The sequence below is a fragment of the Ursus arctos genome, unplaced genomic scaffold (assembly GCF_023065955.2).
Source record: "Ursus arctos isolate Adak ecotype North America unplaced genomic scaffold, UrsArc2.0 scaffold_3, whole genome shotgun sequence".
NCBI lineage: Eukaryota > Metazoa > Chordata > Mammalia > Carnivora > Ursidae > Ursus > Ursus arctos.
The window spans coordinates 95,675,745-95,691,296 of NW_026622985.1; the positions used below are offsets into that span (position 1 = coordinate 95,675,745).

Sequence of the window (15,552 nt, forward strand, 5' to 3'; positions counted from 1 at the left end):
CTCGGGCGAGAACTCCAGCAGAACCGGGGAGCGCCAGGGCGCAGGCCTTGGGGTGGGGGAGCCCCACAGGAGCCGCTTGCCTGGAAGAGGCCGGAGCGGGCCTGTCTGAGGAGTGGGCCTCGGTTCTGGGGATTCTGGCAAAACACAGGAGAAAGGGGGAGGACATTCGAACAGACCCATGCTGGATTCCCCACTGCCTTGGGGGGGTGAGACCTTATATAGTTTATTTTTAAATTGTAAATTTTATTTTAGAAAGATAAATACTGAACTCACAGAATTCAGATGATACAATGTTCAAAAAGCACAAAAAAGTATGCTGTGGGACGCAACCGTCCCTCGGGAGGTGAATGGGTGAGTAAACTGAGGTGCGGCCAGACAACAGCACATTGCTCAGCGAGCTCGCGAGCCAGGAGAAGACGTGGAGAAAGCTTAGTGCCTATTCCTAAGTGCAGAAGCCGATCTGAGGAGGCTGCGTACCGTACGGCTTCCCGAGAAAGGCAGAACTGCGGAGATGGTCAACAGTTCAGCGGTCGCCAGGGGTTTTGAGGGTGAGGAGAGATGGACAGGCGGAGCACAGAGGATTTTGGGGGGCGGTGAAAGTACTCTGCGTGATACTGTAGTCGTGGCTGCGTGTCACATTTGTCCGGACCCGCCGGTGGTCACGGTGTGTCACCACATGTGCGTCACTGTCGCAGACATACCACGATGGTGGGGGGTGTTTACAGTGGGGGAGGCTGGGGTGGTGGAAGACAGGTGTATATGGGAATTTCCTGTACCTTCCTCTCAATTTTGCTGTGAAGCTAAAACCAAAAAAATAAAATCTTTTTTTTTTTTAAAGATTTTATTTATTTGAGAGAGAGAGAGAGTGGGGCAAGGGGCAGAGGGAGAAGCAGGCTCTTTGCTGAGGAGGGGGCCTATTGTGGGGCTCGATCCCGGGACTCCAAGATCATGACCTGAGCCGAAGGCAGACGCTTAACCAACTGAGCCACCCAGGCGCCCCTAAAACCTTTTTTTTTAATTTAAAGATTTTATTTGTTTGAGAGAGACAGAGACAGAGAGCATGAGCAGGGAGGGAGAGGCAGAGGGAGAAGGAGAAGCAGGATCCCCACTGAGCAAGGAGTCCCATGGGGGGCTCGATCCCAGAACCCTGGGATTGTATGCTAGGACCCTGAGATCATGACCAAGCTGAAGGCAGACGCTTAACCGACTGAGCCACCCAGGTGCCCCTAATAAAGGTAAAATCTTAAGAATAAATAAATAGGGATGCCTGGGTGGCTCTGGGATCGAGTCCCACACTGGGCTCCTGGCTCAGTGAAGAGCCTGCTCTTCCCTGTCCCTCTGCTGCTCCCCCTGGTTGTGCTCTCTTTCTCTCTCTGACAAATAAATAACTAAAATCTTAAAAAAAAAAAAAGAATAAATAAATAGATTTAAAGAATAAAATGTGATAAAGTTATGCAGTCAAGATTCTCCCTCTTACTCATCTGACAAGCCTCCCTCTTCTGGTGCTTGGAGGAAAGCCAGATAAACAGTTTCTTTTCCGACCTTCCACAGTCTGTACGGGAGTAACTAACACTGAGGCTCTCTTGGACTTTATTAATAAACACAAATGGTAGCATAACCTACACACTGCACTTGCTTTTTCATGTCATTTAATAATAATGACATTACTTGCCCGCAACCATTTCTCTCTGTAAGAGAGCGCTCACCTCCAGTCCTTCGAGAAAGGCAATCACAGAGTCAGAGACTCAAAGTCCCTACACGCAGGCCATGCTCTGGGAGCACAGCAGGCTAGAGGGAGCTTTGGGATCACCATAGGGGACTTTGGGATTTGAACCCAGGACCTTGTGATCTGCAGGCAAGTGCTCTAGCCACGAGCTATGCTCCCTGCCTGAGCAAAGGGACCTGCTCAGACTTCTCACGGCCAAGACCCCTGGGAGAACGAGACTTAATGTTTGTCGAACACTTCTAATGTGCTAGAGAAACTATTCTAAGAGCTTTATATGTATGCAATTTAACAACCATTTTTGGTGGTACTGTCGCCACCATATCACCAATTTTGTGGAGGACGACATTTACACAGGAGATTAAAGCAACTTGTCCCAAATTACAGAGTAAGTGGCAGAATAAGAGTTAGCCAGCACTTTCCTCAAACTCATACGTCATACTCATTAGAAGAGCTTTGTCTTATAAATATTTTTGTGGAAATATTTGTCTTATAAATATTGTGTGGAAGAAATGTACTTTGAGTGGAAGCAAAAAGACAATGCCTATGAAAATCCTGTGACCAAAATACTTACATACTGAGATACAAAAAAAAAATCCAAATACTCTCTAATTAGCATATTTTGCTCCGAGCTTACGGACACCCCAGCACCTGTATCAAAGTGTTTTCAGTAAATATATGAAGGTCTGCGGAGCAAATTGAAGGTGGTCGTCCAGGGCCCGGCAATCAGTGGGTTTCCTGCTCCTTCCCAGGGCCACCTGCCTTCCGCGGTCTCTTTTCTGTAACTGGGGGAGCAGCCCACCCCACTGTGGAGAGCAAGAGGAGCCTCTCTGTACCCTGACCAGCACACCCACACCCACCTATCCCCTCGAAACTGCCAGAAACCAACGAGGCTTCCCCCGCTCAGGAGTGCCCACCATCTTACAGGTGGCTGGTCCCGATGGACAGATGCTTTAGGAGGAAAGTGCCCACCAGATTTCAAAGAGTCCAAAAGTCCCACAAAACATAAAATATCTCATTTATAAATGTTTCATTGATTAATGTTGAAATGATAATGTTTTGGACCTATTGCACTAAAATACGAAAATCAGTGTCACCTATTTCTTTTTATTTTATTAATATTTTTAAAAATGTCCCACCTTTGTTGAGATATAATTGACATTGAACATTGGATTAGTTTAAGGTGTACAACATGATAATTCAGTATTTGTATATACTGTGAAATGAGCACCACAATAAGTCGACATCCTCCATCACCTCATATAGTTATATATATATCTAATTTTTTCTTGAGGATGAGAACTTTTGAGCTGTACTCTCCTAGAGGCGCCTGGGTGGCCAGGTTGCTTGGGCACTGGTTCAGGTCATATCTCTGGTGGGGAGCTCAGCTCCAGGGCCGAGTCCGCTTGGGATTCTCTCTCCCTCTGCCCCTTCCCCTACTTTCTCTCTCTCTGTGTCTCAATAAAATCTTTTTAAAAAATCTACTTCCTTAGCAACTTCCAAATACACAACACGGTATTATTAGCTTTCACCAGCATGCTGTACCTTACATCCCAGGACTTCATTATAACTGGAAATTTGTACCTTTGACACTCTTCACCCACCCTTTTTTTACTTTATTTAAAGTGGCTAACGGCAAATATAAACTTAGACATACAGCTTGGGTACTATATCTGGGCTGGCACTGCTGACCTCGGCTGTGACCCAGGAGCCCCCTCGCATGGGCTATTTCCCCAGTCTTGGCCCTGCAGAAGGGGGTTGACAGGGGTGGGCAGGATAAAACACACAGCACATACAGAGGGCACCCAGATTTGAACCGGGGACCTCTTGATCTGCAGTCAAATGCTCTACCCCTGAGCTATACCCCCAGGCACATATGCTATGCCTCATGCACGCTCTTCTACCCACACAGCCGCAACTGGTCATGCCGGCCTCCACAGCCTCTGCGGCCGCCTGGCCTCCAGCTTCCTTCCGAACCGGTCTTTCTGCTCTGAAAGTCAGTTCACTCTCTTCCCCGAGTTAGGTGGATCGATGGGTCCGGCTCCCGTGGCCGGTGGCAGTAGAGGTTCAGGGACCTCTCCTTATCTGGACGCTGAATCCCAGGCCACCTGGGGCCCCTCCCCATGCTCTGAACTAGGTCTGAGAGCACCTTTCTCCCCTTTGTCCTCCTTCTCCTCCTTTTCCTGCTGTTTCCTGGTGTCACTCAGGGCCCTTGGCTCTGCTCTCCTCTCCTAGTCCCCGAGACCTCGTGGGCCTGTTACTAAATCAAGTATTGTCTTCCCCCAAACTAACTCCTGGCCTGAGCTGTGAGTGGGAGACCAGGCCAGTAAATAAAACAGAACAGGTGAGGCAAGCTCTGAGAACTGTGAAAATAACAGGAGCAACACTGGAGGGCTTGTCCTGGAAATAAGAGGACATCTACTAAAACACACGACTGAAAACAGCCAAAGGCCAGACAGAACACTGGAATCCCAGACCTGGGAAACCGCCATGATAGAGTCACAGTGTAATAAAATAATGACAAATGTTTAGCCAGCGTCATTATGTTCACGACAATCCCATACCATAGGGGCTATGATTGTTAACCCATTTTACAGATGAGGAAACTGAGGTGCCCAGATCTCACCTAAGTAATCCAATGCACAGTGATTAGTAAGTGGGGTTGCAAACCCAAGCTGTCTAGCTCGCCCACACGCCTCACCACCGGGTTGTACTGCCTGATAGCTTCCGTGGTCCTAAATGTACGGGGAAAGGAAAGGCCATTTATGTAAATTATGCTGGGAGAAATCAGTTGGCCATTTGGGAAAAATTATTGACGTAGCAACCAAGTTTCTCTTTGTGTATCAAAATAAAGTCTAAGTGGATTAAAGCATGATGTATAAATAAATAAAAGTAAACGAGTATAGACGAATATCTAACTGACTTAGGAACAGCAAGGAAAGCGTCCCAGTGGGAGAAACCCCAACAGAAAATAGCAATAGATTTGGCTAATAAGCATTTAAAGTTTAGGTAGGTGGACAAAATCAAAAGGTTAATAGCAATTTGGGGAAATATTCTCATCACTTATGATAGACAAAATATTACAAATTAATATCCTTCACATGTAAAGAGCCCACATATGGTGACAAAGACCATCGAGGAGGTGTTCAATCTCAGTAAATCAGAATAAATCTTAGTAAAACCAAAGAAATACAAATTAAAACAACATTATAATATTTTACATCTAACAAATTAGAAAAAAATTTCTACAATAAAATGTATTACTTTCACAATCAGAAAAACCAATAAATATTACAAATTTAAGAATATTCCTTCTAGGGGCGCCTGGGTGGCACAGTCGTTAAGCATCTGCCTTTGGCTCAGGGCGTGATCCCGGCGTTCTGGGATCGAGCCCCACATCAGGCTTCTCCGCTGGGAGCCTGCTTCTTCCTCTTCCACTCCCCCTGCTTGTGTTCCCTCTCTTGCTGGCTGTCTCTCTCTTTGTCAAATAAATAAATAAATAAAGTCTTTAAAAAAAAGCAAAACAATATTCCTTCTAGGGGAGCCTGGTCTCTCAGTTGGTTAAGTGTCTGACTTCTGATTTTGGCTCAGGTCATGATCTCAGGGTCCTGGAATCGAGCCCCGTATCAGGCTCTGTGCTGGGCAAGGAGACTGCTTAGGATTCTTTCTCTCCCTCTGGCCCCTCACCCTGCCTCCCCTCCCCCCCGCCCCACCACAACACGTGCTCACTCTCTAAAAAAAACCCCAAAAACTATTCCCTTCTAGTAATTGCAAGCAATACCATTTCCTATTGACATAATTAATAAGTAATTGCTTATTACTTATTCCATTGATTCAAGAGAATCAATGGAATACTAAATTGGGAAATATGCATTATAATTTACATATAACTCATTTAAGCTTTTGTAGAAGTTTCTTCCATTTTGAGGATGAGGACAGAGCCTCAGAAAGTTTCCAAGAGACTCAATTTCAAGACCTCCTGGGTCCAAGTCCGTGGCTATTTCCACGATACCACACTTCTGCCATCCGTTTGTGTGAAAGGTTGGGTAACTGGAAGAACATAAGGGTGCAATCCCTGGGGGTCTGTAAGACTTACCACCTCGGCCGCCATCTTGTCCCCCGCTGTGCTAGGATGTGTGTCAACCTAAGATATTAATAACGGCTCGGATATGTTGAGTGTTTAGTACGTTGAAGGCACAGCTCATACCTCTTCCCACTTAATCCTCCCAAGGACCCTTTGAGGTGGGTACAATTATTCTCTCCTGTGACATAGCTAAGATGACGATGACCCCCATTTTGTTGATGAAGAAACAGAAACTAGAGGGTTTTAAAGAACTTTCAGTCATGTAACGAATACTTAGTAAGCACCCACTCCATTCCAGATTCCAGTCTAGCACTGAGTGAGGGCTCAGCAGAGAACAGGGCAAACAAGGTCTCTGCCCTCGAGGAACGTATGTTCTGAGAGGTGTGGGGTGACAGACAAGAGCAAAACGAAGCAGATCATTGCAGACACGGAAAGCACCATAGGAACATGGAGCAGGGTGGCGTGATGGAGGATGACGGGGGCGAAATGGGACGCTCAGGGAAGTGACGACTCGAGCCCAACCCGGTCTGGATGATAAGCCAGTGGGCCAAATGTGAACGCAGAGCGTTCCTGGCAGTGGGTGCAGACCTGCAGGGGCTCTAAGGCAGGACAGAGGAGCGCGACCAGTGCCAGTGTGGCTGCAGCAAAGGGCCAGAGTGGGACAGGGGTTCAAGTCGAGGGCAGCAAGGGGGGGCAGGGTCTAGTGGTGGGTTTTATTTCATGTACCACGGAGGGAAGGGCGCAGCCTGGACTGAGTGCAGATTGTCTCCGCCCCTGTCCGTGGGCCACCGCCTCTGAGACCCTCTTCGTGGGCTCTCTGCAGTGGACTCAATCCAGGGCCTGCTGTGTCAGGCCTGTCGTATTGCAACAGGCATCCCATGTCAGCTTGTAAGTCCCCTTGGCCATGAATTTAGGTTTGTTATTGTTCATTCAGTCCATCCGGCAACTGTCCTTGTGGGGGCAACTTTCTAGTGGAGGAGGCACATGCGTCCCTCAAGAGACACGCTGTCACTCAGGTACTCCTTCAGTGGTGACTGTGATGAGTGCCATGCGCCCAGACACGGGGCGGCGTGACCCTAGTCTGTGGGGCTCTGGAAGGCTTCCCCCAGGCAGTGGCGTCTCTATCACGCCTTACAGGACAAAGGGAAATTAGGCAGAGACGAGTGGCCCAGGAGGACTGTGCAGTTGAGGTGGAGGCCTGTGCAGAGAACAGAGAGAAGGCCAGGATGCCAGAGTCAGGGGACACAGCCTCCTGAGGGTTGAATAGGGTCCCGCCAGATTCATGTGCTTCCAGGAACCTCAGAATGTGGCATTATTTAGAAATATGGTCATTGCAGATATAATTAAGATGGGGTCATACCAGATTAGGGTGGGTCCTTAATCTAATCCGACTGTTGTCCTTACAAAAGGAGAGCCACCGAGATAGAGACACACGGGAACACCACGTGCAGACACACACGCAAGGAAGACGCCATGTGATCACAGAGGCAGACACTGGAGTGGAGCGTTTACAAGCCAAGGGAAGCCAAGGATCGCTGGCAACCGCCAGAAGCTAGAAGCGAGGAACAGATTCCCCCTCAGCTTCTGTGGTGTGAAGCCTCCCGATCTGGGGTACTTTGTTACCGCAACTCTGGGAAACTGATACACAGCCCAAGATAGGGCTGCAGAGCTAGGCAGGGCCAGCTGGGCCCTGTCGGGATTCTGGATTTTACCCTGAGAGCAATGGGGAACCACTGCTCTTAGGGTGACAAGGAAAAAACAGACCACGGTCAAATCTGCATTTTCAGAGGATCCCTCCGGCTGCTCAATGTCTCAAAGCCTTCGAATCCATCGAGAGTCAGGCACCACGAGGACCCAGCCCCGGCTCCAAAGCCTTGCCTGGTCACACGGAACCACACACGCTGTTCCTCAAATGCCAGGGGACTGTTCACCTCCCTCCCCTCCGCTACAGGAGCCAGCCCTCCTGGTTCCGGTTCCCAGCCCGGCCTGCAGGTACCCGATCTGCCTCCCGCAGACAAGCACGAGCTGCGGGCATTCTGGAAAAAGGTTTGGCAATATGCATCAAAAGCTTTAAGAAAAAAAAAAAGAAGAAAGTCCATACCCTTTGACAGGGCAATTCCACCTCTAGGAAATAACTGGACCAATATTTGAAAATGTATGAAAGGACAAACAAGTCCAGCCCATCGTTAGGGCGCTTCTCAGGGTCCGCCTCCGCGCGCTGCAAAGACATCTGCCTCAGGCTTCACCGAGTCGAGCCTGCGGACAGTGGACAAAGGAAGCGCCGCCCGCGACAGCGTCCCTCGGCCTGCAGCTCGGGGGCGGCGGCTCGGGGGCCAGCCGGTGGCCCGCGGCGCCCCGCACCTCCCTTCCCGCTCTCCCCCGCACTGCTGCGGGCCTCCGGGGCGGGGCCCGTCTCTGCGCCCCCGCCGCGCGGCGAGCGCCCAGGCCTCGCCTTTGTGTTCGCGCCCGATCTGCACAAAGAACGGGCCCCACGAAGCTCGGGGAACGGGGCCGGGCGGGCGGGGCGCGCGAGACGAGAACCCCAGAAAGGGCTGGCCCAGGCGGCGCAGGCGGTGCCTCCGGGGCGCCCCGGAGGGAGAGACCCCCGGCTCTGGGGACGGCCCCCTGGTGGGCGCGCGGCTGCCGCACGGCTGCCGCCCGCGCCACCACCGAGAGGCCCGCCTTCCTAGAGCGGCCGCGGGCGGCCAGGTGCGCGCGGCGGCCTCCGGGCTCCGGCCGGCAGGGGGCAGCATGGCCGCGGCAGCCCCACGTGGCGGGGACGCGGGCAGCGAGGGTTCGGGCAGCGAGGCCGAGGGCCCGGGCCGGCCCCGGGGGCACTGGGCGCCTCCCGCGGCTGCGCGGGCGACAGCTCGGGCCGAGGGATTTTAAAAATTCAAGTCATTAAAAATTAAATGTACAAAACTTATATATACATTTATTTAAAATAAATCGGTAGAAATAACGTCTTAAAATGAAAAACCGCGGCTTTCCCGCAGCTCCATCAGCTCGCAGCACGGCTTGCCGCGCCGGTCCCCGTTTCCCAGGGGCGCGCTCGGGGCCCAGGCTGCCGCGGAGTCGAGGAGGGCTCGGGTGGGAAGGGCAGGAGCGGAGGCCTGCGCGGGGGCTGGGCGCGCGGCGCGGCGGGGCCCGGGGCGGGTCCTCGGGGCCGGGGTTGGGGGGCGCGCGGTGGGAGCGCCCGTCCCGGGCCCGCCTCGGCCGTGCGGGAGCCGAGCATGCGGCCGCGGAGAGCAGGACGGCGCCGCGGAGCCGGCCGACTGGCAGCCGGGGAGCCTCGGCGGCGCCGCCGGCCTGTGCAAACAGACGGACGACAACTACAGCTCACAGCCGGCCGCGGAAGGGGGAGGGCTCCCCGGCTGCCAAGGAGATGCCAGCCGCTCCCTCTCCCCGCGGCCCAGCTCTGCTGCCTGCCGGCCCGCGGGCTCTGCAGGGACTAGGGTGACCCTCCTCCCGAGGCAGGGCGGCCCTGAGGATTTCTGTCGTCGCCCTGGGCACCCCGCTACCGCGCTGGCAGGATTCGGCAGTGACCCTGGGGCTCTACCTAATGCTGGGGCTGACATATTGCAGGGAATGATAAAACACTTATCTTTGAAAGGTTGTGGCTTAGCTTTAATGAAGAAAATGGTCTGCATCCCAACGGGGCAGAGACTGGGGTGTTGACCTGTGTCTCTTCCTGCAGAGAGTCACCTGTGGCCCCTAAACCCCATCACTTCACGCATTGAGTCCCTCGCTTGGGTCAGCCCGGGGCGCTCAGGGGAGCCCAGGGGAGCCCCGAGGAGCCGGGTGACCCTCCAAACTGCCCGCAGCCCTGTGGCGGGGTCCAGGGTCCCGCAGGCGCCATTTGCCCCCGGATCTCGTCTCGCCTTCGCAATGTAGGCGGTTGCGGTAAAAATAACTTCGGGGATCCTTGCAGCTCCGACAGGGCTTTTCTGGCCATCTGTGCTAGTTCCCCCTGCCTTCCAGGGATTCTTGGAGAGCGTCACCTCCCTGGATTTCACTGCAACTCGCCGCTGTCTGGTGAGAACATCAGCCCAGCGATGCGGGGGTTACAGAGTAGAAATGCGAACACCCCCAAAGGGAGAAACTCAAGAAACCCCCTGTTGTATCAGAGAACGAAGTGCGCGTGCGATGTGTCGCTGATACATGAAACACAGAGTTTGGACTGAACTGAGAAGCCGAAGTGAGGGTGAAGGGATGTCAGAGACCCCCAGGGCGGCCCCAGGGCCTGGGAGGGCGCCGCACGTGGGCCCAGGCCGTCCCTCGGGTGCTGCTCCACCAGGGCCCGCCTCCAGGTATTTCCCCCGCTTACCTTCCGAAGACGGTTTTACTTTCAACGGAATTCTGGGGCTGAAAACAAAAGCCTGAAAACACCGACGGATGAAGCGCAGAGCGTTTGGCTGATCATTGTAAATGGAATGAGGATGCTGTGTCCTTCATCTGAGATTCTAAAATATTATAGATTTCCTTTCTACCAATTTAGTTTCTTCCAAGGAATCCACTTCATTTCACAGGTGTGGAGGTGGTTAAAGTCCTCACACTGGGTGATAAATAAAATTATTTCTTCTTCCATTTACAGAGGAGACTTGATACCTTCTCTTGAAGAAATAAAAGGCTCATTCAATTTTAAGATCAACTTTTATTGTTTGGAACTCAGAAATTCCTTTCACAGAAAAGAATAACAATGCTATTTTCTTTTGGGAGAGAAGGGCTTTAAATTAAATTCTGAAATTCCATTTTGCGATTATTACATACTAATGGGAGTTCATCTTTTTGGTAAAATGAACACCCGAGCATGTTTGTATGCCGTTTATGCTCATTCCAAGACTCTAAAGAGCTGGCACAGTTTCGGGCAAGAAAAATGTGTCTATTTCTTCTCAGTATGTCTACTGTTGGAATTAAATATACTGGAGATTGGTGTAATTTGGTCTGGATATTGACTTGCTTTTTTAGCAGTGCTCTGAAATGTTTGAGGTTTCATTTTTTTCCCCCAAACCTATTTCAAAATGTATTACAGACCTTTGGCTTTAGTAAATCATCAATTAACTCGAGCTAAGGAAACCACCGCATTCGAGTGGGAAGGGAATAATAATAATAACTTTGGTTGGATATTTGTTATTAAATTGTTCAAGGGGTTACTGTGCAAACCAATTTACTGCTTTTGCTTTTGGACAAAATTAATGTGACTTTTAGGGATGACGATTAATCCAAGTAAGACAATACACATATAAACAATTTATCTTAGATTTTAGAATTCGTATAAGTAATTTGCCCACAGAATATCTGAGTGTGGAACCATGTGGCTCATGGATCATACCTTCAGCGGGAGAATGGCAAAAGTCACGTTTCATAACCTGTTTAAATTTCTGCTGAATTTAGCTTAAATTCCAATCAATTTCTAGTGGTGCTCCTGCCTCATAGCCGACTTATTTTGAGAGCCTGGCTATTATTTTACAAAGAGAAGCAGGGAGTTTCGTTCTCGTGGTGGTGGTGGAAGGGATGCTGTAGGCCTGGAAGACGAGAGTGTGATTTTATTAGCACGTGCATTTTCTCTGTGATAAGCTCCCTCACTCAGCTCTTCCCTGGGAAGCAAACGGCTTGTTACGGCCTGACTTCAGAAAGAAACAGAAGGGGAGGCCCTGGCCTTCACACATAGCTCTCTTCCCAAATGCCTGAAGCAGGAGAGGGGCTCATTTTAAAACAGGGGCTAGGGGCGCCTGGGTGGCTCAGTCGGTTCAGCAGCAGACTCTAGATTTCGGCTCAGGTCATGATCTCAGTGTCACGGGACTGAGCCCCAAGTTGGGCTCTGCACTCAGCGAGGAATCTGCTTGAGGTTCTCTCTTTCCCTTTCCCTCTGCCCCTCCCCCTGCTCTCCCTCCCTCTTTCTCAAGTTAATAAACAAATCTTCAAAAAATAAAAAATGGGGACTAGCTGGGTGGCCCAGCCACTGAGGCACCCAGCCCCTCTATGCATGGCCCCTACCATCCCGCAGGTGAACTGGGCCTTCCCGGGGGGCTGGGCTGCCCTGGGCTGGGCCTGGCCCGCCAGCAAGCAGTCAGCTTTCCTCAGTGCCCACGGGGAAATCAGAGAGAAAGAGTACTCTTTGCCTTTTTAAATTAAGGATCCACGTGGAAGAAATTGGGAGGCAGTACATAACAGCAGTTAACAGCACCCACTTTGGGTCCCACATACTTGGGTCTCGATTCTGGTCATGTGAACTTGGGCTCATTGCTTTACCTCTCTGAACTTCATCTGGAAAAGGGGGGACGAATACCGATTTCACAGGTCATCACAGGATAAGATGAAATGAAAGCATTCACTTGGCACAGTGCCTGGAACCTGGTAAGACCCAATGAATCGTGGTGATTGTTATGGGCCCTGATGACCTCAAGGCTGGGGCTCATCGCTCACCGGAAGTTCTTGTGTAAGGCCACCGTCAGTACTAGATTTAATTTTTCTCTTCGTTTCCTTTTCCTTCCTTTCTTCTCTGCTTTTCTTTCTTTAAAAAAAAAATTATTTTAGCCTGGAGTTACCTCGTGTAGAAAGTAGAAATAAAAGCGTTAGATTCTATTGTATTTTAACTAACAATACTCACGTCAAGGAACCCAACTAGAAGTGGTAAATGCAGAATTGATTTTTTAAAAATTTAAATCTAGACATTCTCACCATGCCTGGGAAGCAGTGAGAGGCTTCAGTAGCCAAACGGCTTTCCAGAGCTGGAGGAGAGGCCTTGGCCTGACTCACCGTTGCCCTGGCAACAGTAGGGCCCGGAGGCCTCCGTCCCTGATCCCTTAATCTGAGGAGCCTCCATGACTGTGCCCCGGGGAAGGTCTCCCACAGACACCTGGCGGGTTATAGCTACCCTGACAGAGAAGGGATGGAGGTGGGGCTCTTTCTGCGAAGACGGCGGCCCGAATGTGTCTGTGATGGTCCTAGCTTTCCAGACCCCGCAGGCCTGGTCTAGAGGACAAGGCCACAGAGTCTTCACCGGATTCCAAGCGCTGTCAAGGCAGTAGATGGCTTCCTAATCCCTCCCTGTTCCGCCAAGGAGCCCACTACCATGCTTTGCACACAAATGGAGCTTCCTAAGTACCTGGGGCTGTAGGACAACGAGCACCCCCGGGGCCCTGGACCCAGGCCCTGCTCCAATGGCTGCCCGCACCCCCCCACACACAGCTGAAGGAGGAGGCAGCGCAATGCCACAGACTTGACCCTGAGGCCTTTTTTGCCTCGAAAATTCTTTTTTATTCTCTGTTATGCTCATAATGTTTGCAAATACATGGCTCAGAGCATCTTCTGCTCAGTAGATATACTCTTTACTCAAAATTTGTCTTAAATCTGAGGATAAAATGAAACAATCTGAAAGAAGTGCTGGCTTTCCGGGGCACCCGGGTGGCTCAGTCGCTTAAGTGTCTGCCCTTGGCTCGGGTCATGATCCCGGGATCAAGCCCTGTGTTGCTTGGCAGGGAGCCTGCTTCTCCCTCTCCCTCTGACTGCTGCTCCCCCTGCTTGTGCTCTCTCTCTGTCAAATAAATAAAATATTAAATAAAAAAAAAAAGTGCTGGCTTTCCTTTTCCAAGAGCCATTCAGGTCCCAGGGAAAGAACGTTGCAGTCAAGCACATGGGTTTTGGAGACAATAAGACCTGAGTTCGAATCCTGACTGTACCATTTGGTTGCTGTGTGACTTTGGGGCTACGCTCTGAGCCTCAAGCTCTTCACCTATAAAATGAGATAACGTAAAATCTCTAAAAGTAAGAAGCATTCGATTAATGGCAATTACTCTTTCTGGCACACAACTCCGTGGGGCCAATGGCACCTGGCAACATAGCAGTTTGAAAGTCTGGCCTTCTAGTTAAGGGCACCCTAAGCAAGCACTGTGAAAGGGGACCCGATCCCCAGAAAGGCGGCGTGCTGCCCACTCTGGCTTGTGGCTGAGAGGTGTGTAAATCCCTGTCCACTCTGACATCGGGACCAAGATGTAGCTGTCCGTGCGCTTTGAACGTCCTCACCCCGAAACACCTTCCTGCTTCTGCCTGTGGGGGAATCTCCTTCTCAGAGATTCATCCTTCCGGGAGCCAGCGCTGGCCCGCTGCCTACCTGCACGCCTGTGTTTACTAAATAAATCGTCTTTAGCTATGAGCTAGTAATGAGGTTAGCGAACTTTTATCGAGAACTTAGCACGTGCCAAGGTCTTTGCTCTCTATTTATTCGGCGTGTTCCTGAAGCCTCCGAACAATGACAAGCTTATTATCTTCACTGAAGAGATGACGAGGTTGACGTTCCGTTAATGAACTGGTTCAAGGCCACACAACTGTCAAGCTTAAATCCACATGTTAGACTCCAGAGTCAGTCTACGCTTTAGTGACCATCCGCTGACAGCTGCTGGCCTCTGATGCCACGGAGATTATGGCGGACGGGAAGTGAGCATCACGGTGGGGCCAGGGAGTCGGGACGAGTGGAGGACACCTTGGAATACGGGGCCTTTTGGGGGGAGAGGCATGAGGAGGGGGATAGAGCCAAGGAAGGGAAGGTGGAGTCACCGAGAAGCCCCGACAGCCCAGCTCCACACAAGAAGTGCCAGTCTCTGATTATATTTAATCCTTTATAACCAGATTTCCTAGGAAAGGAAAGGCTCACCATTCCCAAGTGGCCTGCGACGCCCCGAGGATGTCCTGGTAATGGTGTGTAACAAAGTCATTGCGAGCCTCCCCAGACCACGGGGGTATTCTTCTCAAGCGTGAACATCTCCTGCATTCTCTGGTCTGCAAATTCCCGGACTCCAAGGATCTCCAAAATACCCCTGCTAACATCTCTTCCAGGCTTCCAATATCCTGGTGTGGCAAAGGACCATTTCCTCTGTCGTCGCTGCAACCTCCAGCCACCAGTTCCACGGCCTGTGGCAGGCTCACCCAGATGGCTGACCACGGCACATTTCCGGCCCATCAGCCTATCTCCTGCCACACCGCCAACTGCCTCACGCCTCTCCCCTGCTCAGCAATGGTTTCCCACCAAACTCCTCAGTCGTGAGAGATCCTAGATCCAAGACCCTCTCTGCACGCCGAGTCTGCTTCAAGCCAACCTTCTTCTTGGTTTTCTACACAAACCCTTTCTCCAGTTCCGTGGGTTTCATTAGTCACTGCTTCTTAACAGAGGAGCCCATTTTCCACACTCCCCCCTTTAAGAATCCCTGAACCGAGAAGGCCTTGCCCATTTTTCTCATCTGTGGAACCTTCCCCAGCCCACAGGATTGGCTTTGATGCCACCCCACCCCCCCAGAGAAGGGGTTCTGACTTCTCCAGGCTCCTCCTCCTGTGGTCGCAGAGCATCAGTCCTGCGTTTGGCACCTCAAGTTTACTTCGCAGAGTCTAACTGCCTGCTCCCGGATGGGGTTCTGCAGCCCAGGACCCAGACTGGCCTGACCAGCCCCCCTCCCCAGCCCCGGCCGCCACCCCTCCTCCGGCTGCTTGCGCTCATGTCCTACCAGCCTTGCAGAAAATTTTCAGTGAATGGAAAAGCCGGATCCTTTCAAATGTGAGCATCACTTCCCCTCTGTGTGCGTCTTTATAAAGGAAGGGGTTGGTGACCTCCTGGTCTCTTCAGAGTCAATAATATGGCACGTTCTCTCCTCTCCGCCCTCAGACTCATGACTTCATCTGCTCCCTTCAGCAGTTCTTGTCTCCCCAGCTCTTCTGTTTTCTGCCCAAGTCTGGCCTCCCCAGGTTCCGGATT

The 15,552-nt window shown here is 51.2% G+C and overlaps 1 non-coding gene across 1 annotated transcript; it reads right to left on the minus strand.

Moving 5' to 3' along the window:
* Positions 1 to 3,519: 3,519 nt before the first annotated feature.
* Positions 3,520 to 3,591, minus strand: TRNAC-GCA (transfer RNA cysteine (anticodon GCA)). The gene has a single exon. It is a non-coding gene; the product is annotated as a tRNA-Cys (tRNA).
* Between the last annotated feature and the right edge of the window lie 11,961 nt (positions 3,592 to 15,552).